We start from the raw sequence: 24,778 nt of genomic DNA on the forward strand, positions 1-24,778 counted from the left end.
AGTGACTCATGAAGAAGCAGAAAGTCTCATAGACTAATTATTAGTAAGGAGATTGAGTCAGTAATCAAAAATCTTTCAACAAAAGTCCAGCACCAGATGGTATCACTGGGGAACTTAACCAAACATTCAAAGAAGAATTAATAGCAATCCTTCTCAAACTCTTCCAAAAAATAGAAGAGAAAGGAATACCTTTACCCTCATTTTATGGGATCAGTATTCCTGTGTTACCAAAATCAAAGACACCACAAGAAAAGGAAATTACGAGCTGGTCTCGCTGATGAACATAGATGCAAATATACATATCCTCAGTGTAATATTAGCAAACTGATAAACATTAAAAGAATCCCATACCATAGTCAAGTGGGATTTATTCCAGGGATGCAAAGGTGATTCAGCACAAAATGAAGGATAAATTTCATATCATCATCTCAGTAGCTACAGAAAAAGCATTGTACAAAAACTCATCCATTTATGATGAAAACCCAATGAAGTGGCTATAGAAGAATGTACCTCAGCATAATAAAGGTTGTATACCACCAGCCCACAGCAACTATCATACTCAGTGGTGAAAAGCTGAAAGCTTTCCCTCTAATATCAGGAATAAGGCAAGGATACACATTCATGTCAATTACAGTCAACATAGTGTTAGAAGTCCTGGCCAGAACAATTAGGCAAGAAAGAGAATGAAAAACATCCAAATTGGAAAGGAAGAAGTAAAACTCATAAATTGCAGGTAACATATTTTATACCAAAAATCTTCATTTTCCGTCAAAAAGTTGTTAGAACTCATGAATTCACTTCATAAATGAAGGTGCAGGATACAAAATCAATATATAAAAACCCGTTTTTATACACTAAAAACAAACTATTAGAGAAATTAAGAAAATCTCATTTACAACTGGATCAAGAAGAACAAAATACTTAGGAACAAAGTTAACCAAGGGATAAAGACCTATGAACTAAAAACTAGAAGATACTGATGCAAAAAATTGAAGATGACACAAATAAATGGAAAGATATTTTATGCTCATGGACTGGAGGAACTAGATATCATTTAAATGTCCGTACTGCCCAAAGCAATCTAGAGAGTCATGTAAACTCTATCAAAATTCCAAAGGCATTTTTCATAGAAGTAGAACAAACACGATGAATCACTGAGCTCTTCCTCTGAAATTAATAACACATTATGTTAACTGATTGAATTTAAATAAAATTTAAAAAATGGAACAACTTAAAACTTGTATGGAAATATAAAAAGCCACAAATAGCCAAAACCATCTTGAGAAGAAAAAACTGGAGGCATCACGATCCCTGATTTCAAACTATGTTACAAAGCTATAGTAATCAGAATGACATGGCATTGACATAAAAACAGACCCATGTATCAATGGACTAGAATAGAGAGCCAGGAAATAAAACCATGTATATACGATCAATCAATCTATGACAAAGGAGCTAAGACTATAGAGTAGAGAAAGAATAGTTTCTTCAAAAAACTAGGAAAACTGGATAACCACATGCAAAAGAATGAAACTGGACCCTACCTTACACCATACATAAAAAATCAGCTCCAAATGGATGAAAGACTTGAATGTAAGACCTGAGATTATAAAACTCCTAGAAGAAAACACAGATAGTCACCTCCTTGACATTGGCTTTGGCAATGTGTTTTTGGATTTGACACCAAAAGCAAAAACAAGTGGGACTTCCTCCAAACTAAAAAGCTGCCGCACAGTAGAGGAAACCATCAACAAAATGAAAAGGAAACCTGTGGAAGGGGAGAAAATATTTGCAAATGACATATCTGGTAAGGGATTATCATAAATATAGAATATATGAAGAACACATATAACTGAATGGCAGTCACCCACCCCCCCAATCTGATTTAAAAATGTGCAGAAGATCTGAATAGACATTTTCCCAAAGAAGACAAACAGATGGCCTATGGGCACATGAAAAGATGCTCAACCTCATTTATCATCTGGGAAATACAAATCAAAACTACAGTTAGATATCACCTCACACATGTTATGATGACTATTTCCAAAAAGACAAAAAAAAAAACCCCAAAAAACAAAAACGGGTGTTGGTGAGGATGTGGAGGAAAGGGAACCCTTGTGCAAATGTTAGTAGGAATGCAAAGGTGTAGCCACTGTGGAAAACTTTTTGAGGTTCCTCAAACAGTTAAAAATAGAACTACCCTATGATTTAGCAATTCCAATCCTGGGTATTTATCTAAAGGAAATGAAAAGAATAATTCAAAAAGATATATGCACCACCTTATTCATTGCTGCATTAATTACTCTCTCTCTCTCTCTCTTTCTCTCTCTCTCTCTCTCTCTCTCTATATATATATATATAGTGTGGAATATTCATCCATAGAAAAGAATGAAATGTTGCCACTTTGGATGACATGGGTGGACCTTGAGGGCATTATGCTAAGTGAAATGTGTCAGACAGAAAAAGATACTGTATGATCTTACATGTGGAATCTAAACAAATGAACAGTAAGAAACTGAACTCATGCATGTAGAGAATGGATTCATGGTTGCCTGAAGCAGGGGTGGGAGGTGGGGGAAATGGGTGGAGGTGGGCGGGTCAAAAAGTGCTAGCTCTCAGTGGTAAAATGAACGTCTCTGGGATGTAACATTTAGCGAGGTGACTGTAGTTAATAATACTGTGTTGCATATTTGGAAGTAGCTGCGTGAGTGGATCTTGAAAGTTTGCATCACAAGCAAAGTATCTGTATGTGTGGTGATGGGTGTTAAGTGGAGTTACTGTGGTGATCAATTTGTAATATACACGAATATTGTATCACTGTCTTGTACCTATGAAACTAACAAGGTGTTGTCAATTAGTCTTTTAAACAGTCTTTTACTGTGAGCAAGATTACATGGTTGGTTACATGAAGGAATGCTCTGTGTGGTAGTGAGGTAAGAAAGATGAATATGAAATGTGGATAATCGTTTCAGAGGGGAGCTTATTTTATTTTTTAGTAAGGGAAAGATTTTGTGGCGAGGTTCTGTGATTGTGGCAAGGTGCATGTTTCAAATGAAGGTTATGCTTTGCTAGCTATATGAAGAGCTACATCTTTAAATGACTTAACAGGACATTTTCAAACAACTCAGCACTTGGCAGATTTAATTTTGATGAGCAGGAGCAGGTGGGTGGCTCAGGCTTCTCAACCTTGAAGAGTTGACCCCAAATGACTTTGTTTTTTTTTTTCTTGGTAGCTGCAAGATAAAATAAGATTTAACTAAGGGCCTTGGGAGAGGTATATCCATTGTTCAGGTGAAAGGGAGAGGGGTGTGTGACAGACAATAGGAAGAAACAGGTAGAACACAATCACAGAATGATGTAAGCCCTGGGAAGCACGCTGGCAAGAAGTCCCTGGGGTTGGTGCTAACTTGTGAGAGCAGTTTCTGTTTAGCACAAAGAAATTAAATCCAGCCAGCAAGAGGACTCAGACAAGCGTGCGTACGTTTTGGACTTCTGAGTGCCGGATCTCTTTTCTATTCTTCTGTGGTTGAATGAGAAACTTCAGTGCGGGAAAATACCTCCATGCAGGTTCATGCCTTTTAAGAGCCTTGAGAGCGTTTAAATGCTTTGAAAAAATACCTAACTTTTTTGAAATTATTTTCTATCGTAAGCATTTTGACACCATCTTTCTCTTCTTCTAACGATACTATTTTCTTCCTTCGCCTTCCTCCCCCTTCTGTTTCCTCGCCTCTCTTTCCCTCCCGAACTGGGTAAAGTTTCTGGCACCTGGCTTGTTTGCCAGGAAAAAGACAACTGTTTGTGAAGGAGAAAACTCTTTCCTGCTTTTGGGGCTGCACGGGGACCCTCCCGTCCTGGGGTGGAAAGCCTGGCTGTGCACAAGGTTTCCTGTGCTCTTGGAAGGGGGAAAGGCCGCGCATCATAGTCCTCTTTGCACAACGTGGGCAGGTTCAGGTTCTTATGAAAGATTTTGAAACGGGTGAAGTCCTTAGTCCACCTATCTTTCTAAAAATTCTTATAGGTTAATCATTTACTTAACATTTTGTACTTGGAGGCATGATTATGGGGACGGAGCATGTTCTAATAATGCCTGGCTTCTCGGAGAAAACCATGGATTGGAATCTGGGAACATGCTGAAGCTGCCATCAGTGAATGCTGGGAGAACCCGGACACTGGGATGGGGTTAGAGTAAGGTGTTGGAGTTGGCTTTGTTTGACATAAAAACTGTCAGTTTCCCTTATATTCCCAGCTCACTAACTTCCTTAAAGTTTTAAAACCAGGATAAAGATATATTTGTTAATATGGCTACAACCACCATTGTTTTAAAAAATCAGGACTCCCCTCCAATTAGTACTGTTCTTTATCAATATCATTTCCTCCCGTTGTTACTATTTGTAGATCTGCCTATGGGTCTGTCTACACCTATGAAATGGGAAATTAACAGGAACTATTTATATAACACACATCTCCCAAAGACATCCATGAAGCAGTCAGATAATTTAAGAATTGCTACTCCAGATTTTTCCAGCTTTCATTTCAGTTTTGTTTTACTTGTTCCCTTCCTCTCTCCTTCCCTGCATCTCTCTCTTTCTCTCTCCATATATAAACATACACATGTAAATATTATGTAGAATATTTTTGAAACCTTGATCATTTGATCAAAGTGCTGTTTACTGGGTTTCTCCTCCATAAAGTACTATTTTTTTTCTCCTTTGCAATTAGTGAACAATTTGTGAAGCGATGCTCTCTATTCTGTTTCTTATTAAATTTGCAGCCACTAATTAATGTTAGCATCCGTAGACTTTCCCAGCTCCATCATGCCAAGTAACAAATGTGGAAGAAATGATGGAGATATAAAATCAAGGTGGTTTTTACAAACAACTATAGGCAACACTCCCTTTACTATTTTACAATGTGTTTTATAGATGATATAAGCTATCTACACATAACTTTCATTATAAGGGACAAATGAAAGAAGAGTGATTTTTAGGAAAATCTGTATTTCAGTAAGTAAATGCTTTGACCTTTCTAGACAAGGGGACACATTGAAGAAGTCAGATCTGAGAAATCCTGGTGATGGGTATAGCATACAGAACTGGCTTACTGATGGCTCATTCAGTCAGTGGCATTATGTTAGTAACATGATTTTTGAAAACAATGAACAACTCTTGGTAAAGTTTGGAACAAGATCGTGCAAAATGTTCCCTCAATTTCCCCCATAGCGGCAATCTGTGCCACACTGCTCCCACTCCTGCAAATCTCCCAAATGCATTATGATAGTGCAAAAATTAAATCTAAAGCCTATGCATAAGATTTAGACAGTTATAAATAGGTTTTTTACCTCCATGGATTTAGGGCAAGATACTGGACAAATTATACAGAATGTAGAAAAATTTTTGAACCGTGCCACCAACCTACTTACTTCAGGACATCTGCCATCTCTGACCCACATCCACTAAATGTCCTTAGCATCTTCTGACCATTTGTTTATTTTTTCTAAGATTTTTTTTTTTTTTTTTTTTTATCTTAGAGCGTGCACAGAAGGGGAGGAAAAGAGGGAAAAAGGATTCCAGACAGACTCTGCCTTGAGCGTGAGCCTGACACGGGGCTTGATCCCACAACCCTGAGATCATGACCTGAGCTGAAACCAAAAGTCCAATGCTTAACCAACTGTGCCATCCAAACACCTCATCTTGTAACCATTTAGACAATAAAATAACCTCCACAAATGTCCCAAATGGCCCCTGTTGTTGGTGTCATTGGTTGAGAAGCACTTTTTAAGATTTCTCATAAGCACAGATTCCTACTACAAACCAACCAACCAACCAACAAAAACATATTTTCTCATGGAATTGTGTGTGTGTGTGTGTGTGTGTGTATTCTCAAGTAATTCTTTTGTCCCTTACCTATTTGTTTTAGGCTTCCCTATTATAAAACTTTTCTGTTTCCTCAGATGTATACTGTATTGATTTGAGGTTTAGGAGAAGAATGTCAAAGAGTGTGAACCACCATACTCACCACTTCCACTTGGGGATGGATACAAAGATCAAGATCTCCTTCACTTAAGACCAGAAATATGAGACATTTCCTAGAACTCAAACCGAGCTCCTCTAAACATTCTGCTTACTTCTTCCCCTCATGTTGTGTAGAAGTCTTTAACTTCACTATAAAATGTTTTGACCCTCAGTGTCCCTGACTTGAGATTAAATCTGGAACAGAAATGTGATCAGATAACAGATAGGTCTAGTTTTGAAAGGTTGTCTTGACACATTGGAATAAGAAGCATCATAAATAGTACTTGGATGGCTAGCATTCTACTTGTGGATACCCAGGCTGTCGAGAATCTTCTAAGAAATCAAGAATGTTTTGACATAGGAGTGCCTTGACCACCTAAATAATTAAACATTTTATTTATTTGGCAGGGAGAGAGAGAGAGAGAGAGAGCGAGAGAGCACAAGCAGGGAAAGCAGCAGGCAGGGGAAGAAGCAGGCTCCCTGCTAAGCAAGGAGCCTGATACAGGACTCGTGCCCAGGACCCTGGGATCATGACCTGAGCTGAAGGCAGACACTTAAAAACTGAGCCACCCAGGTGCCTTGGCCACCTGAATAATTAATCTGTTATGAATAATGATAATATAAAAAGAATAAGTTGAAGGAGTCAAGAAGAATTCTACTTGATCTGAGGAGTTTTTGTGGACTGAGTTTGGACAGACATATTAACAAAAACTTAGTTTCACTATTTGTCATTGTTGGAGTATCCCTGAATCGATGTTCTCTGTCTCTCTCACTTTCTCAGGCCTCCTATAATTTGTCTTCTTTATTTTATTTTTATTTTTAAGATTATTTATTTATTTATTTGACAGACAGAGATTGCAAGTAGGCAGAGAGGCAGGCAGAGAGAGGGGAGGAAGCAGGCTCCCTGCTGAGGAGAGAGCCCGATGTAGGGCTCAATCCCAGGACCCTGAGATCATAACCTGAGCCGAAGGCAGAAGCTTTAACCCACTGAGCCACCCAGGCGCCCCAATTTGCTGCCTTTAATGCTTTCATGTTCCAACTTTTCAGACCTGATGAGTCTGATTTCTGAGAGGACCACATGGTTTTACTACATTCATGCTCTAAAATCACATTTGCAATTTTCATGGGTCAGCAGCAGAGATAAACTGGAAGTGCGTACCCAGTAACAAAGGGGTGCATTCATTTTGTGGTTTTTAACTTTGTGGGTTATTATTATTATTTTGTTGTTGTTGTTGTTGTTGTTCTTTCGGGTTATTTCATGCAATCTCTCCTGCTCACCTTTTTCTCAGGAGTGCTCTAGGTGCCTTGACCTGGATCAGTTACTGCTTGGGCTTGTGGCAACATGACCAACCAGCACAACAGGACAATAATGAGTTGATTATTTCAGCTAAATTTTCTGGGAATTTCATTCACAGTACAAGAGAGGCAGAATGAGTAGAAAACTGGAACATGTAGCTCCTCGTTGTCCCTTTGTTGTTCATCCATTCAGCAAATGTTTACAGACTTCCCTGTATGCTTCATAGTAGGGGAATATGAGGGAGAGAGACTGGGTTCCCATGGCTACGATATGATGTGGTGAGGTGGTTTAGAGAATTCAGGACAAGGAGTTAGATGGCCTGGTTTTGCCTTCTGGTCCCACCTCTTACCAGCTAACATCGTCTGAACCTTAGATCCCTTAAAAAAAAAAAAAATGGAATGCCCACTTTGTCAAAATCCCGTGTGACTGTGAGGGTCAAGTGAAACAAGAAAGTTTGAAGAATGATTAATGAATTTTTTAAACCAAAACACAAAGCAGCTTTTTTGGAACCGCATAGATGAGAATTAAGTTTTGGGAGTCTGGGGTAGAAGTCTGACCGCCAACCAGATTGTAGCTCTTCCCTGTGCCTCCCAGGGCAGCTGAGAGGATTGTATGTTATAGCGCAAACCCTTTGAATGAGGGCAGAGTGGGCAGGAGAACAAGCCAGCCGTCCTATTGTCTCTTCAACCTCAAAATGTCAACATTGAACTCGTCACATCTTAACCTTGGCTTTAGGCCACCACTTGTCCTTTGCAGTCCTTTCTGGCCCTAATGCCGCAGCCTTTTGAAGCTGATGGCTTGGAAGGTGGCCATGTCCTCCCTCAGTAGGATCCTTGGCTTCACTGGCACAGGGACAGAGATGGGCCAGAGAAGACATGTCTCTGACAGTGTGTGGTTTTCCCCACTGTATGCTCATGGCTATTTTCTGAGTCTGCCAAGGATGGAGATGACCTAGAGGTTTTCACTAAATAAGAGTGTGTTGAACAAGAATCAAAAGGCGATGATAAAGCTGGGAGGAAAAGGCTGGGTTTAGATGATCCAGATTCTAGTCTGGGCTGTCTACCCCTATGTGCGTGAGGCTTTAGGAAAATTAGCAGACACCTTTTTGCACCTTGGGTCCCCAGTCTGTGAAACGAGGCTCCTGAGACCTGCCGTCACCATGTTACAGAGCGACTGTGAGAGTTCCATGGAAGGGGTATTTGGAATGTCATTGGCTAAACTCCCTAGTGAAGCAGGAGAGCGAGGTTCTTGTCTCATGGACAGGATGAATCTCATGGACAAAAGAGAGTAAGCAGAGTGGTGGAGTTTTATTAAGCAAGGATACAGAAAGAGCTCTCAGGAGTGAGAGAGGTCCCAACCAGGTTGTCAATGAGACTTTTTCATCTCTGGCCTTTTATTAGGACTTTACCAGCAAACTCCCACTGGTTAGGCCAGTGGTCTGGAATGAGACAGGACACTTTTACATTGCATGGGAGTCTTTGTTTCTTGTGACATCTGTGATCTATAGATGTTTTGCTAGGTCTGGTTAATCTTTATAGTTCTTCTTTGAACTTGATCATTTTTTGTGGTTATTTTCTATTTTCTGTGGTTACAGTGTAATTATTAGAAAAACACTTTAACCCTAGCAGTTGGGACAGAGGAATCTGATTTGTCTTTATTTTTGTTCTGTCTCAGTGTCTGCATCCCAGAAATACCCTCAGAGCCTAGCTGAGGCCCCTCTTCTTTCCCCACCTAAAGTCTCATCTTTTCTCTATTCACTAAGGCACAATGAACACAAAGCACAAAGGTTTGGATTGTAATCACTACTGAAGAAAGGCAATTGAAAGGAAAGAAAAATTTGAGCATTTACTATGAAGTTGACCTAATGTTAGGCATTACATGCACACATATGTGTGTGTGTGTATGTGTGTGTGTGTGTGTGTGTGTGTGTGTGTGTGATCCCATTTAATCTGCATAACAATGCTGTGAGGTACGTGTTATCTCCATTTGGGTCAGAGAGGTTAAGTAAATTGCTCAAGGTGACACTGCCAGGTGGACTTGGAGGAACTCAAATCCAGGTAGGGCTGCCTCCAAAACTCTTGTTTTTCACATGACACCTGCTGCCTCACTAGTAGAACAAATGTGCTCTAGGCAGTACGTTAGTGATTTCTGTGCTGGGATATACAGAGATAAAACCAAATCAAACAAACAAAACAACCCAAAAGATCTAATCTTTGTATCTTAATCCAAATAGGATTTCTGTATTTGGGAAAGGAAAGGCCAGGATAATGCATGTATCAGAGCGATACAAAGCTGAGGGTTCTTCCAACACCATACGTAAGTGGGTGTTTAATCTAGGAGTATTAGAAGAATGCCAGTCGACCAGACTGCCATGAGATCCCACAGGGAGAGTGACTATCCATTGTGGTATCTCGAGCCAGAACACGTGACACCAGCAGGTGGTTGGATTGACAAATCCGGCTGAATCTGCCTGCTGGGAAGCATTTCACATCATCCCTTGCTGGCCAGAACTAAAAGTCACTAGATTTAAATGAAAACTACTGACAGGAAATGCAAAGAATTTATGAAGGAATGTGTTAAGTGGAAACTCAAGTGTAAATCTCCAATCTTTTTGTTTCTCTCTCTTTTTTTTTTTCTGTTTCTCATAGGCATCTATGAGAAGGTTTAGGAATCCGCGTCTTATGGATGTGTTCAGCGCCTGGCCAGTATGTGGCTTTAGGTTTAGAGTGCCATTTTAAAACTGGCCCCTGGGTTGCAGGAAGACAGAAAGACAATATAGCCATTTGGTACAACTTGTTATAAAACATAGCTAGTGCTTTTTAAAAATAGTTCCAAACCAAATTAGCTCTGGGCACCTGCTGGAGCTTAGTGTGTTTTCGGATAGACTTGTTTGCTGTCAGTCAAAAAAAGAAAAAAAGAAAAAACAAAACAAAAGCAAAAAACACAACAACAACAAAAAACCCACCCCTCCACCCAAAACAAAAAACTCCACAGAACAAAAAATCCCCAAAACCCAACTCAAAACCCTCCACTCATATGGTTTGTTACAAAACCTGGCATTCTTAATGCTTTTTTTCAAGCCACTTCTCTTAGATCAAATTATTCAAATAATAAAAAAAAGATATTTGATATTAGAAAGAATGGGGCCAATTATTTGTTGTCAGATATACTCTCAGGGTCGGGGACAAAGAAAGGTAGGAGAGGTTATATATAATGTGAGATAATGTGATGTACTAATCACATTGTGAAAGTTTTTCTAATTCCTTACATAATGTTCTTTCAACACTGTTATTACAATATTACTGGAATTTTGGGATGCTGAAATCTGGACCCACACTCACAAATGAAAAACTAATTTCTGCCAAGCGCTGGGACTGATTTAGGTTTTGCAGCCCTCAACAAAATTTTCACCTGCACTAGCTCTCTGATTACAGTCAGGACAAAATTCTGCTTCGTTATATATATGTTTTACATAACAGAAAGGCTTAGAGAAGCCTATCTTACCATCACTAGGTACATATTATTAAATAAAATACACTGACTTACTAGTGACTCACTCTGCCTTACTGAATAATTTTGAGTAATTTTCCTAACCACTGCAGTTTCTTGAAATCACACTGGTATCGTAGAGGTCCTGATGGGGTAATTGGAATAAAAGCAACATGAAAAATGAGGACTACTCTGCTGCTACCATTTATTAACTGCCTGGTACTGAAATAGATGCTTTATATGCATTTTTTATATACCTGATAACAATCCTGTAAAAATAGTTATGATTAGCCCAGTGTTAGAAATGGGGAGACTGAGCATCTGAGAAACCACACTGTTAAAAAATGGGAATAATAGAATTTGAATCTGAGTCAGCCTGACTTAATGTTGTTTTTATTATACAAGGGGAAAAAAGGTCAAAGAGAAGGTAAGAGGAGACATTTTGTCTAGGAAGTGACCCACAATATGCCTAACTTGCTTTGCTCCTCTTTAGGTTCTGAACCTAAAACATAAATATTATATGGAAATATAATATAATATGGAAATATAATATAATATATACAATATAATATTATAATATTATATGGAAATATAATTCTCAATAACCCTGAGGAGATGCTTGCAGAAATTCTCTAGATACCCTTTTAAACAGGTGTGGTTTAAATTAACCCAGTGTAACAGGAAAGCTGCTGTGTTTGTTTGCCAAAAGGACTGGTCGGACACAACCATTAAAATGCTTGAGTTCTTTGTTGAGTAATCCACTTTTGTCATGGAAATCTTAAAATAAACTCTTCTTTATGAATGTGAAAGCTCACTAATTCTCCCTTCACTAAACCTCAAGCCCTATAATTTTTACTAAGTACCTGAGTCTCACAAATGCTAATACCAGAGCGTTTTAGTCTGTTACAAAGATTGTTTAAATTATCATTGCAATATCAGATTCAGTATTTCCTACAAATAATCGAAGCCGAATTTACATTTGCCAAATAAAAGTACTTGACTGGAGTTAATCCCTGATCTGTCTTATTGACAGCAATTTTGTTGAACCTTTGGCTTTATCTATGTTACTATTTATCAGATGGGGTTGAAGCATAGCATTGCTATTTGCATATTATTTATCTCATAGTTATTAGGTATTGGTTTAACAACCTGAAAAAATATTTACTGGTTTTAGGATTTTTTTTTTTTTTTTAACAAAGAGAACCCAAGCTTTATGTAGATTTTTGTCTGTACACCTGTGGCCAAATCAGAACTTTATTTTCCATCATTTATTTATAGAACCGAGTCATGTATTAAGTATTTGGAAGCATCTTCTACTACTAAGGTAGCCCTCAATTAATTGGGTCAGAGTTGAAAAAATCCCATCATGATTGTCTGAGGTTATGCAGGCTTGGCTAAAAATCCCTGTGTCTCATCCTTGCAGTATATTAAAAAATTGTAAAGATCAAGTAACTGAATAGCAGTACATTTATCTCATGATAAATGTAATCATGAGATATCTCCTAGCTGAAATCTTTCTTTATTGTCTGATATAAAACTTTTCTCTTACTGCCCAAAGTACTTAGGTCATATCTTTTCTTAATGTATGACCATCTGCTAGAATATACCCTTTCTTTGTGCATTTTGCCAAAATGAACCCCTCTAGGTGGACTAATTATCATAAGGTACCCCTTCCTCTGGGTCGGGCTAAGGCAGCTGTGTGTCAGCTCTGTGTAGACTGGATCTCAGCTCCACTTGTCTTTCCTTGTGTGTGTGGTCTTGTTATGTATAGCCTGTACTGTATTACAGATACTCGCTCTGTCTTTCATTTAATCAACAAATGTTTAATACCTACCTATTATAAACCAGGCACTGGTTAAGCTCCAGAGAATACAACAATGAATAAGGCTCCTAAGTAACTCCTATTTTATAGGGTAAGAATGATGCTTGTGGCAGTCAGTGTCACAGCAGCAAATGGTTGGTGTGTCCGTAGGGTAAAGAGACTATTCCCAGGTCAGGGTGTAGGGATCTAACAAGAGATGGTTTAGGATCTAGGGGGCTAGTTATGGAGAACTTCAGAGAAGTTGATGGCAGGAGACAGTTACTGGCTGGAGCTGAAATCTAGATGGGAAATACAGGCAGGAACTCTACAAGGCAGGCGGGTGGAGGGAGTATATACCCCATCCTTGCTCTAATTCTGTCCCCTGATCTCCTGATTTTCCTCAACCAGAGGTTAGGTGGCAAGGAAGTTCACTGCTGATGTCCTTAGAGGTCAGCCCTCTGGGAGCAGAGAATGGGGTGGAAGAAAGTGCAGAAGAAATCTGGAAGGGGAAAAGAAGACACCCAATACAGTCCATGCCTCTGTCCCTCTATATCCACTCTTGTCCTCCACTCCAGTGAATGTTTGTGTCCTAACACAGGGAACACAATTCCACCAGTCAATCACTGATATTGATGTCATCAATCATACTTTAAGCTGAAAACAAAAATATTAGTAATAAGCAGTGTTCTCCATTTGAAGTCATAAGCATATGAGGGAGAAGGGGAAAAATTAATGCAAAATATAGCTGCTACATTTTATATCTCTGTAGTTCATCACGAGAGTTAATGGGTAACCTAGCTGCCTTTGTTAGCAGCAATTCCATGTTTCCTCTGCTACCATCTCACCTGAATAAAGTACTTCACTTAATGAGGTGGCTCAAGCTGTCATTCCTCTGGGATCTAAATCCTTACATGTTTGTCCTGAGTTGCAAAAATTTCCTTGCGGCCTGGGTTGTTAGGCAAGAGAGTACCAAGAGGTGCCCTGGTAGATCTCTGCATTTCAAACATTGTTCTTCATGTCTCCATTAGATAGCAGCCATCCAATTTCCTCCCAGTTAATGGGATCAATCATCCCAGCCAATAGAGTGACCTTCTTCTGTCTGTTGACACAGAGGCAGGAGAATTTTGAAAAGGCCAGAGGACCGCTTCAGAATTCATCATAATGTGATTGTGCTTCTTGGTGGAAGCATGCTTCCCTTGGGCACTAAGACATCTAAACCCAAGAAGCTCACAGTCAGGTTGATAAGACACACAATTTCCTTGAGTTGTGGGAACAAGAGGAAAAAACTTACTCGATATTACTGGGAAAGAGAGAGAGCACTTCTGGTTCCTAGACCTATGCATTTTACCTCTGGAGGAGTAGAAACTGGGTTTAAGGCATACACTGTGTCCTGTAGGATAGCCTCCTGACCTCACAGTGGGTTATCAGGACTTTAGTGTTGGCCTCTACTATTGGCAGTTTGGGCTCTGAGCAGGTGTGGTAGCCCATGCACAGCCATTATCCCTGCTACCATGATGACGTTTTACATGGGTCTATTGAGCAAACACCTGGGAGGGGGGTGAGGGGTGGGGATAAGGTAAGAGGCTGCTTGGCAGAAAATGAATAGGTCATTTTTGTTTGATTATTGAGAGCCTCCTCCAAAGTAATCCTTCTGGTGAACACTCTTCATACTACTTCATATTTATTCTAAGTGTCCATCCACATTCTCTCCCCCTCTTACCTTTGTCACCAGTTTTTCAATTTTGTTCTTTTCGAGTCATTGACCAGTCAACCAAAACTGTTGGTCCCTGCCCATGAGTTTGTGTAGATCTAGACTTCAACAATTTTTCCCTTCTCATGAAGCTGACAACCAGATGTACCTCTCAAAGTTCTTCCCGTGGGGTGGGCACGATGGTGCCCATCAACCATTATCTTTCAGGGATGGCCTGAGAGACAGACAGTGCAGATGTCTCTGTTACCAAGCTCAAGCATTGTCCCCCTCTCTTAACTGATCACAGGGAACTTCCAATGACACCATTGGTGGATTGAGGGAGAGATGTGGCTTCTAAACATGCTGAGGCTGATCTGTATTGTACCATTTCTAATGTACAATGGAACATTGCACCATCAGTTTTGTGATTTGGTGGCTCAGGTAAACACCCCATTCATGATAGACATATTGCAATGTTTTGCAATGTCCTATGCCCCCTTGATGCCCACTGGTCTGGCACTCTCCCTCGCAGAGTTTGGGAATGAGCCAGAAGCTACATTTCAAATGCAGAATCATTGTTGGCAAAAGAGAGCAAGGCCTGTTAAAAGCTCATTTTTGCTCTAACCAGGAGGTCACACCTGGAAGAGGAGATAACTAAGTCAAGTCTTGACTACTTACCAGGTGGGTGGACGGGCTTTTGAACAGCATGTGTAAAGATATGCAAAAGTGAAATGACAGAAATGCGAATACAGTTTGGTATTACTGAATTATGGAGTATAAGGAGATATGTTCAGGGACTTGGTCATAGGGGCCCCCAAACCCTGCAGGGGAAGTTACTAAATTCTTTTAAACAGAGGAGTTTCCCATTATAGAAATGGACTATTTGAGTCTCTTCTGGTGCCTTGCACAGTCCCTTACAATAGTCGATCATACAGATTGTTTTAGTTTTGAATTTTAATTAGAAATATGGTTCAAGTTACATATTGTGTTCTTTTTATTACAGTAATTTCACAACTTGTTTCTACCAAGCCTCTAAATCATTACCTTCAAACTAAAATGTTTTCTTAGACCAGGCCTCCTCTTCAACAAATTTCAAACACTTGTTTAGGTGTCTCCCTTCCTCCTGCTTCTCCTTCCTCCCTTTCCCCCAAGTAAATGAGAGTCCATGGGTGCACTTAAATGAGAATTGGTTTCTATTCTGCTATTGGATTTTCATCGTTAAAATTGTGAATCTATTTAGGTTCTTTGCCAAGTAAATTCCTAAGAAAAAAAGGTTTCACCTTCTCATTTCTATGAGTAAGATACTAATGCAAATATATCCCATCTGTTAACCTTTTTGTATTCCCTTACTACATGTAAGAATATCTTTCCTAAGCTATGTGAAATATTCTATGGGTAGGAGCCTTGTGTTTTCGTTAGTGCATTATGTGTTTAAAACATGAGTGAATCCATTGCTAAAATATTCATAGTTTAGTCACATATACAAACTTGAAGAATGATCAATTGTGGTAACAGATACCCAAATCTTTGACACATCTTGAAAAATATATTACCTTACATAGAATACCATCAGTTCTGAAACACTGCTCCCATATTTGGAAATTTTGTTGTTCTATGACTGGAGCACGGCACAGCACCAACGAAAAGTACCATCTGGGCCAGGATCCCGGGAGACAAGGGAATAGGGAACAAATGGCAGATCAAAAGTTTGGATCAGAAACTCATGCAGCATTTAGAGTAGGTCTGAGCATGGTGTGCCTTTGGTTTCAAAGACAGCTCCGTGCCTGGATAAGTTTTGTAGACTGTAGAATGTGATGATAATTGACCCTAGGGAACACACAGAACGCTGGGTTACCAGAAGAGAAGATGAAGATCATGTTTATAAAGGAAGTGTGAAGGAAACTTTGACTAGTGCACCGGATTTTTAGTTTCCTTCAGCGAGCATTTTGAGAAAATACAGATGATATTCACCGTGGAACAGAGTTTCAGGTTTTATGGAAATGGAGTTGAGTCTCTGGAGAGCCGGGTGTCGATAATAGTGCCTGCCAATAAAAAAGAGGTAGAGAATGAATTATTTTGCCCTTCAACCTTCATTTTATCCCTTCACCCTCTAGAGAATAGTATGGCTATAATATGCAAAGGCTCTTAGCCCTACTGAGGTTGTCCAAACTTGGGTATTGTTCTTAAAAATGTCAATGCAATGATGACCATTTTACGTTTAAAACAAGAGGCTAATTTAAACATAAAAAAGTCTACTAAAAACATAAATCAGAATTTGTTTTGAAAACTAACTGAGGCAGTGATAGTGACCAAACATACCTTATGAATGGGATAGTGATCCACATGTGTTAGTTTAAACATCATCCAGAATTATTAAGTAAGCCTAAAATTACAAATTCCCTTAATAGGTGCTGTGCAAAGAAATCTTCGCAGACTCCCTCCCTGTCCTCTAGAGTCTTATAAAACCACTAGGGAAGCCATGAATACTTAGTCATAAGATAGAGAGGGAAAGAAAAGAATCATCATCCTGAACTAAAAGATGGCTATCCCAGTGAAAAGGAACAACAGAATCAAACACTGTTTTTCTCCCCACTGCAAAACTTTTATTTTTATTTTATTGACTAGAAAGGCAGTTTTTGTTACTGTATCAGGTCATTATCTAACTATAGATTTTTAAACTTTTAAATTGTTTCAAGAGTTACATTTGGAGCTCTATTGAGCCACATATAGCTATAACTAAATAAAAACTTAGTTTTACGTTAAGGTGTTTACATGTCTAGCCTAAGGGTGTTTTCAGGATGAAAAGAAAATTTGTTACGGAATAGAAATTGTGAGATCTTGAGCAAGAATGAGCAAAGGAATCTTACTGTCATTTATAGCTTGCAGATACTGAAAATAATTAAATATATTTTTAGCTTCTTGAATGAGGGTTTGTAGAATAAGCAGCTGTAAAGTTCTCCATATAGTTTGTAGAAGGACTTGTTAAAGACTACTTCATTGTACTTCTATCCAATAATTACAATGTATACTGTAATATATACTGTAAAACCCAAGTCCCTGGGAGAGGAAATTTTGTTACTGGAATTAAAGGAAAATGCTCTTGAGCGCACTCTAACTTTCCAACAATTTAGATATCAAATATTTAAGAGCCTGTAGGTGATTAAGAAACTAAAATTTAAATCTCTGAAGGTTTCTGACTGATTTTAGATAGGTAAGGAATAACATATTTATCCTTGAGGCAAATGCACCAAAGAATATAGAGCTTATAAATACTTGACATTTTATTTATCTATAAATACAGTGAAGCAATGAAATTTATTTTTGATCAATTACCTCCTGGCGTTTAATAAATAATGCCTGTGTGTCTGAAATGGGGAAAGATCCTTCAGGCTCTTTAGTGTAAAAGGAGAATCAGGATTCTGAATGGGATATTTCTTGGTAGGTGCTAAAACTGGTGAAGTTTTTCTGTTCCTTTATTAGACTATTTTTATAGTAATAAATGCAATTTATTTATTTTTGAGAGAGAGAGAGAAAGAGCATGAGCGGGAGGAGGGAAACCCTGGGATCCCTCTCTGCTCGGCAGGGAGCCTGCTTCCCTTCTCTCTCTGCCTGCCTCTCTGCCTACTTGTGATCTCTCTCTCTCTCTGTCAATTTTTTTTTTTAAATAAATAAAAACCTAAAAAAAAAAATTATTCTGTAGGATCCTGTCTTCAGAGGAATTAGAAACCTCTCTGGGTATGACATTATATATTGTTTGATTGTTTTTTATCTGCTGATCTATCTTCATGCTGGAGAGGAATCAGTTTCTTATCACATGAAAGATTTGCTCTCTTAAGCATGGCAAGTAAATCATAAGCTGATTTTTAAACAATTTACATCACATCATTTAGTATTGTATATATTGCTTGATAAAATGATGCAATTCTAAGAATGTCTAAAACCAAATATTTGGTGAATAATCCTTACTGATGATTGATTAATAATTTCTGGAATTGCATCTTTTAAATTATAGTTGACCATAACCATAAGATACAACATAGCCATTAAAAACTGTGTTCTGGAGAACTTCTAAGGACATGAAGATAATTAACTTGTTATATTACTAAATGAAAATATTAGATTACTACTTGGTACAAACTGTCTATTCTTATTCCAACTTGTTAACAGTATTTTCTCTGGTTTCCAAATTTTCTATGACGTGACCTTGCTTTTTTCTCCCCTACTTAATTCTTTAAAAAGATTTTTTATTACAGTTTTACATACTGAAGAGTAGAACCATTATAATAAATCCTCATGTATCTGTCCTTTAGGAATAGGGATAGAGGGAACATTCTTGAACTTCATAAAATCTATCTATGAAAGATCCACAGCAAATATCATCCTCAATGGGAAAAAGCTTGTGTCCTTCCCGTTGGGATCAGGAACATGACAAGGATGCCCACTTTCACCACTCTTGTTCAACATAGTATTAGAAGTCCTAGCAGCAGCAATCAGACAACAAAGGGAAATAAAAGGTATCCAAATTGGTAATGAAGAAGTCAAACTCTCTCTCTTTGCAGATGACATGATTCTTTATATTGAAAACCCAAAAAACTCCACCCCCAAACTACTAGAACTCATACAACAATTCAGCAACGTGGTAGGATACAAAGTCAATGTACAGAAATCAGTGGCTCTCTTATACACTAACAATGAAAATACAGAAAGGGAAATTAGAGAATCGATTCCATTTACTATAGCACCAAGAACCGTAAGTTAACTGGGAATAAACCTAACCAAAGAGGTAAAGGATCTGTACTCGAGGAACTACAGAACACTCATGAAAGAAATTGAAGAAGACACAAAAAGAGGGAAGGCCATTCCATGCTCTTGGATCGGAAGAATAAACATTGTTAAAATGTCTATACTGCCTAGAGCAATCTATACTTTTAATGCTATTCTGATCAAAATTCCACCAGTATTCTTCAAAGAGCTGGATCAAATAATCCTAAAATTTGTATGGAATCAGAAGAGACCCTGAATTGCTAAGGAAATGTTGAAAAACAAAAATAAAACGGGGGCATCATGTTACCTGATTTCAAGCTTTACTACAAAGCTGTGATCACCAAGACAGCATGGTACTGGCATAAAAACAGACACATAGACCAGTGGAACAGAGTAGAGAGCCCAGATATGGACCCTCAACTCTATGGTCAAATAATCTTCGACAAAACAGGAAAAAATATACAGTGGAAAAAAGACACTCTCTTCAATAAATGGTGCTGGGAAAACAGGACAGCTATATGTAGAAGAATGAAACTCGACTGTTCTCTTACACCATACACAAAGATAAACTCAAAATGGATAAAAGACCTCAATGTGAGACAGGAATCCATCAGAATCCTAGAGGAGAACATAGGCAGTAATTGCTTCGATATCAGCCACAGCAACTTCTTTCGAGATATGTCTCCAAAGGCAAAGGAAACAAAAGCCAAAATGAACTTTTGGGACTTCATCAAGATCAAAAGCTTCTGCACAGCCAAGGAAACAGTCAAGAAAACAAAGAGGCAACCCACAGAATGGGAGAAGACATTTGCAAATGACAGTACAGATAAAAGGTTGATATCCAGGATCTATAATGAACTCCTCAAACTCAACACACACAAAACAGACAATCATATCAAAAAATGGGCAGAAGATATGGACAGACACTTCTCCAATCAAGACATACAAATGGCTATCAGAAACATGAAAAAATGTTCATCATCACTAGCCCTCAGGGAGATTCAAATTAAAACTACATTGAGATATCACCTTTCACCAGTTAGAATGGCCAAAATTAGCAAGACAGGAAACAACATGTGTTGGAGAGGATGTGGAGAAAGGGGAACCCTCTTACACTGTTGGTGGGAATGCAAGTTGGTGCAGCCTCTTTGGAGAACAGTGTGGAGATTCCTCAAGAAATTAAAAATAGAACTTCCCTATGACCCTGCAATTGCACTCCTGGGTATTTACCCCAAAGATACAGATGTCATGAAAAGAAGGGCCATCTGTACCCCAATGTTTATAGCAGCAATGGCCATGGTCGCCAAACTGTGGAAAGAACCAAGATGCCCTTCAACGGACAAATGGAGAAGGAAGATGTGGTCTATACACTATGGAGTATTATGCCGCCATCAAAAAGGATGAATACCCAACTTTTGTAGCAACATGGAAGGGACTGGAAGAGATTATGCTGAGTGAAATAAGTCAAGCAGAGAGAGTCAATTATCATATGGTTTCACTTATTTGTCAAGCATAACAAATAGCATGGAGGACATGGGGAGTTAGAGAGGAGAAGGGAGTTGGGAGAAATTGGAAGGGGAGGTGAACCATGAGAGACTATGGACTCTGAAAAACAATCTGAGGGTTTTGAAGGGGTGGGGGGTGGGAGGTCGGGGTACCAGGTGGTGGGTACTATAGAGGGCACGGATTGCATGGAGCACTGGGTTTGGTGCAAAAATAATGAATACTGTTATGCTGAAAATAAAAAAATAAATTAAAAAAGCCTGCAATTAAAAAAAAATTAGGAATATTTTGCCAATTTTTTTTCAATTTCCTAAGTTTTGGGGGGAAAATTCCCTGAATTTTGTTTTAAAACGAATTTTTGACATTATGTGTTTTCATACAAAAATACCTTCATTGCTCTATGTTTTTTCTTTTTCTTCTTTTTTTCCCCCCAAATACCATTCTTTCTGGGTATAGAATTCTCAGTTAACAGTTTTTCTTTTAGTTCTTTAAAGCTATCACTTTATTGCCTTCTGGCTTGCATCATTTCTGTTGAGAAGCCTGCTGTATTTTTTTGTCTTGGTTCCTCTATTAGTGTCGTTTCTTTTCTCTGGTTGGCTTCAAGGTTTACTCTTTACCTTTGTTGTCAGCAGTTGACTGTGACTTGCGTAGGTGCAGGTGGATATGTATTTGATGATGAATGGTTAGGACTTTGTGCTTGACCTGCCTGCCACTTACATCTGTGGGAAGACTCCCTCTGTTCTCCTGCCCTGCCCTTACTCATTCTTGTGAGCCCCCAGTAGAGAAAAGCTTAGGAGTAAGTGCAAATTCCTGATGTGTCTTGGGCCCCAGCTATTCCAAACTGCCACTCTAGCCAGCTTTTCACCTGTAAGAATTCACTAAAAGTTTAGCTGATTTTTCTTACCTACTGGTGGGATGTCTACCCCTTTCTCCTATGCTTTGCCAGAGGTCAGACAGTTCACGTATACTGTCTTTCCTTGGAGGGGCTTAGCATTTTGTTTACTTGGTTACTTTGTGTTTTCAGCTTGTGATGAACTTAAAGTTATGATTTTGTAGATTTCTGGTCTTTTCTCATTCTTAGAGTAGGAGTGACATTTTTGCAACTTTCTACATCCTAAGCAAAACAGGAATCTACTTATATGTCTATAAGTAGTCAGAACTCTTGACTTCTCCCTTGAAATCTGGTCTCCTTCCTGGCTCCTCTATTGCAGTAAGTGGCAGCACCATCCAGATGGTCAAGAGTTTCCTTGATTTCGCTCTTTTATCTTAGCTTCTCCTTCTTGCTCTTGTCCAATTCATTATCAGTTTACACTAACTTCATGTACAAAACATATCCCAAATCTGTCCGTTTCCTTTACTCCAAGCCATAATCACCTCACGCTGGGGTGACTGCTATGGCTTCTCAACTGGTCTCTCTTCATTTTTGCCTTTCCCCCATATCACCCGGTGGCTAGAGTCACCTTTAAAATATGTAAATTCAATTGTTCTCTGCTCAAAATCTTCTAATAACTTCCTTTCCCACTGAGAGTAAAATCCAAAGTCCTTACTTTCGCTTACAAAACTTTACATGATCTGGCTTGTACTGACCTTGCTGAACTCATCTGCTACTCCCCCCTTTCCCTGCTGTGCTTGGGACTCATTTCAGTTCCTGAAACACACCAAGCTTGTTTCTGCCTTCGGAAATGTGTCTTAGCTATTAGTCTTCTGTTTGGAATGTTCTTCCCTCTGACTTAAATGTCCAACTTTCTTCTTCTTCTTCTTTTTTAAAAAAATTCAGATATTGTCTTACATAACTGTCCTTTCCTTAGAGAAGCCTTTCCTGACTATTTTATCAAAAAAGCCACCCAGTCACTGGGTTTTCTATCACTCTGTTTTCAATACTTGCAAAAACACTTAGCACTGTTGGACATTTTGACCTATAGTGATTGATTGATTTTTCGGAGTTCATTGTTAGCAGTAATGCCTTAAATCCGGGCAGGAGGTTCCCTTGTCTTGAGCCCTTTGCTGCAAGGATCCCACTCTGACCCTCCTAGACTTGTACCCCATCCCATACACCCAGAGATCCATGAAGGCAAAAATATGTTCCCTTAGAATCTACACCACCTTTTCCCCAGTTTTAGGACCATACTAGGGATAACTGGAACTCTAGAATTCTCTGTCCAAGCTGCTCTGTGCCAGATTTTGAGAACTGTGCAGATCTCATCCCTGGGTACTTTTTCCTACAAGTGAACTGCATTGCCTATGAATGCATTTTGAGGTCTGACGGATGGCCAGCCAAGGTGTGTGTGCAGCAAATGTGCATAAAACTTCATACAATATCTAGGGATTCCAAACATGTATGCTCAAGGCCTCCTGTAACACGGTCAGAGTCAGGGATGGAAGAGAAAGGAAATATAAGCTAAGGGCTGAATTTCTACAATCTGAGGAATCAAAAAATTCCAAATCTGAATGTAGACATCTAAGTTGTTATGAAGGACTATTATCAAGGTAGGAGGATGGAAAATATTTTGTCTAGCAATTTGTCAATTGTTATAACTTGCTTGAATTATGATTTTTAATTATTTAGGCATAGAGTATGTATGCTTACATTTTTACTTTTGCCCTGAGAGCTGCAAATGTTAAGGGATAGGACTGAATGTCTGTTTTTTACTAGAGTCCCCAAGAAATGGATCTTGTCTGTCTTGCTCACTGCTACAACCCCCAAAACCAGAAGATTACCTACATGTAGTAGGTGTGCCTAGATACTACTGAAGAAAAATGAAATCATTCTCCCATATCCTTTCTCTCTCTCTTTTTTTAATAGACTTTATCCATCTACCTGACAGAGTGAGAGAGAGAGAGAGAGAGAGAGTAATCACAAATAGGCAGAGAGGCAGGTGGGGTGGAGCAGGCTCCCTGCTGAGCAGAGAGCCCAATGCTGGGCTCTATCCCAGGACTCTGAGATCATGACCTGAGTCAAAGGCAGAGGCTTAACCCACTGAGCCACCCAGGCACCCCCATGTCTTTTCTCTTGAAAAGAGTGTTATCTCTTGAAGCTTCTTTGGTCTGAAATTAATATTGCTACTCCGGCATTATTTTGTTAATATCTGCCTCATGTCTTTTTCCATTCTTTTATTTTTAGTCCCAAGACATGTTATTTTAAATCCCTTTATTATTTATTATTGGCTGGATTAGAAAAAAGTAATGAGTGTCTATCTTTCAATAAATATTTAACCCTTTCACATTTATTGTGATTATGTATATGTTTGGATTTATTCTGGCATTCTTAATTTCTGTTTCTCTCTAGTTTCCTTTTCTTCCCTCTCTCGGCCTCTTCCTTATATTTCATTTCTGACTTTTGGGTAAAGATTGAGTTTTCTAGGTTCCATTCCTCAATTTATATTGGTTTGGAAGTGAACTATTATCTCTCTTCCAGCGATTAATTTAAGATTGTTATCACACAGAACCATGTTTTTGTATGGTAATCTGGAATTAATTAATATCTACATTCTTTTCCTAAACCATATAAGAAACAGAGCCCACTTTTACTTCTTTTCTCCTGTCCCAAATATTCTTGCCACAGTCTCAGTCTTCTCTTTTTCCCCCAATTACTATTTTTCATGTCAAGTTAATTTGAAATTGTCACTTAACAGAAGAGTTTTTAGCGTTTCCCCACCATTTTGAATATGTCACTTCTTTCTCTTGGATGAGGTTTGTTTGGTTTTAATCAGGACTGCTTTTCTGTATTCTTTCAGATAATAAAATGTGGATGGAAAGCTTCCTAAATCCTTGCATGTCTGCAATATCTTTATTAATGATACTGTAAGTGGATTGAAAATACTGCTTCAGTATATTTTCATATCCATTATTGTCTGTGAGAAAACTAATGACAATATGATTCTTATTTCTTTGCAGATAATCTCCACCCCAGCTACCGAATTTCATTTTTGTCTAGGTGTTTGTCTATTTTCACTCATCTTGCTGGACATTTGTTGAACCCATTTACACTGAGATAAATCCTTGCATGTCTGCAATATCTTTATTAATGATACTGTAAGTGGATTGAAAATACTGCTTCAGTATATTTTCATATCCATTATTGTCTGTGAGAAAACTAATGACAATATGATTCTTATTTCTTTGCAGATAATCTCCACCCCAGCTACCGAATTTCATTTTTGTCTAGGTGTTTGTCTATTTTCACTCATCTTGCTGGACATTTGTTGAACCCATTTACACTGAGA

Source organism: Mustela nigripes, chromosome 3 (genome assembly GCF_022355385.1).
Source record: "Mustela nigripes isolate SB6536 chromosome 3, MUSNIG.SB6536, whole genome shotgun sequence".
Classification (NCBI taxonomy): domain Eukaryota; kingdom Metazoa; phylum Chordata; class Mammalia; order Carnivora; family Mustelidae; genus Mustela; species Mustela nigripes.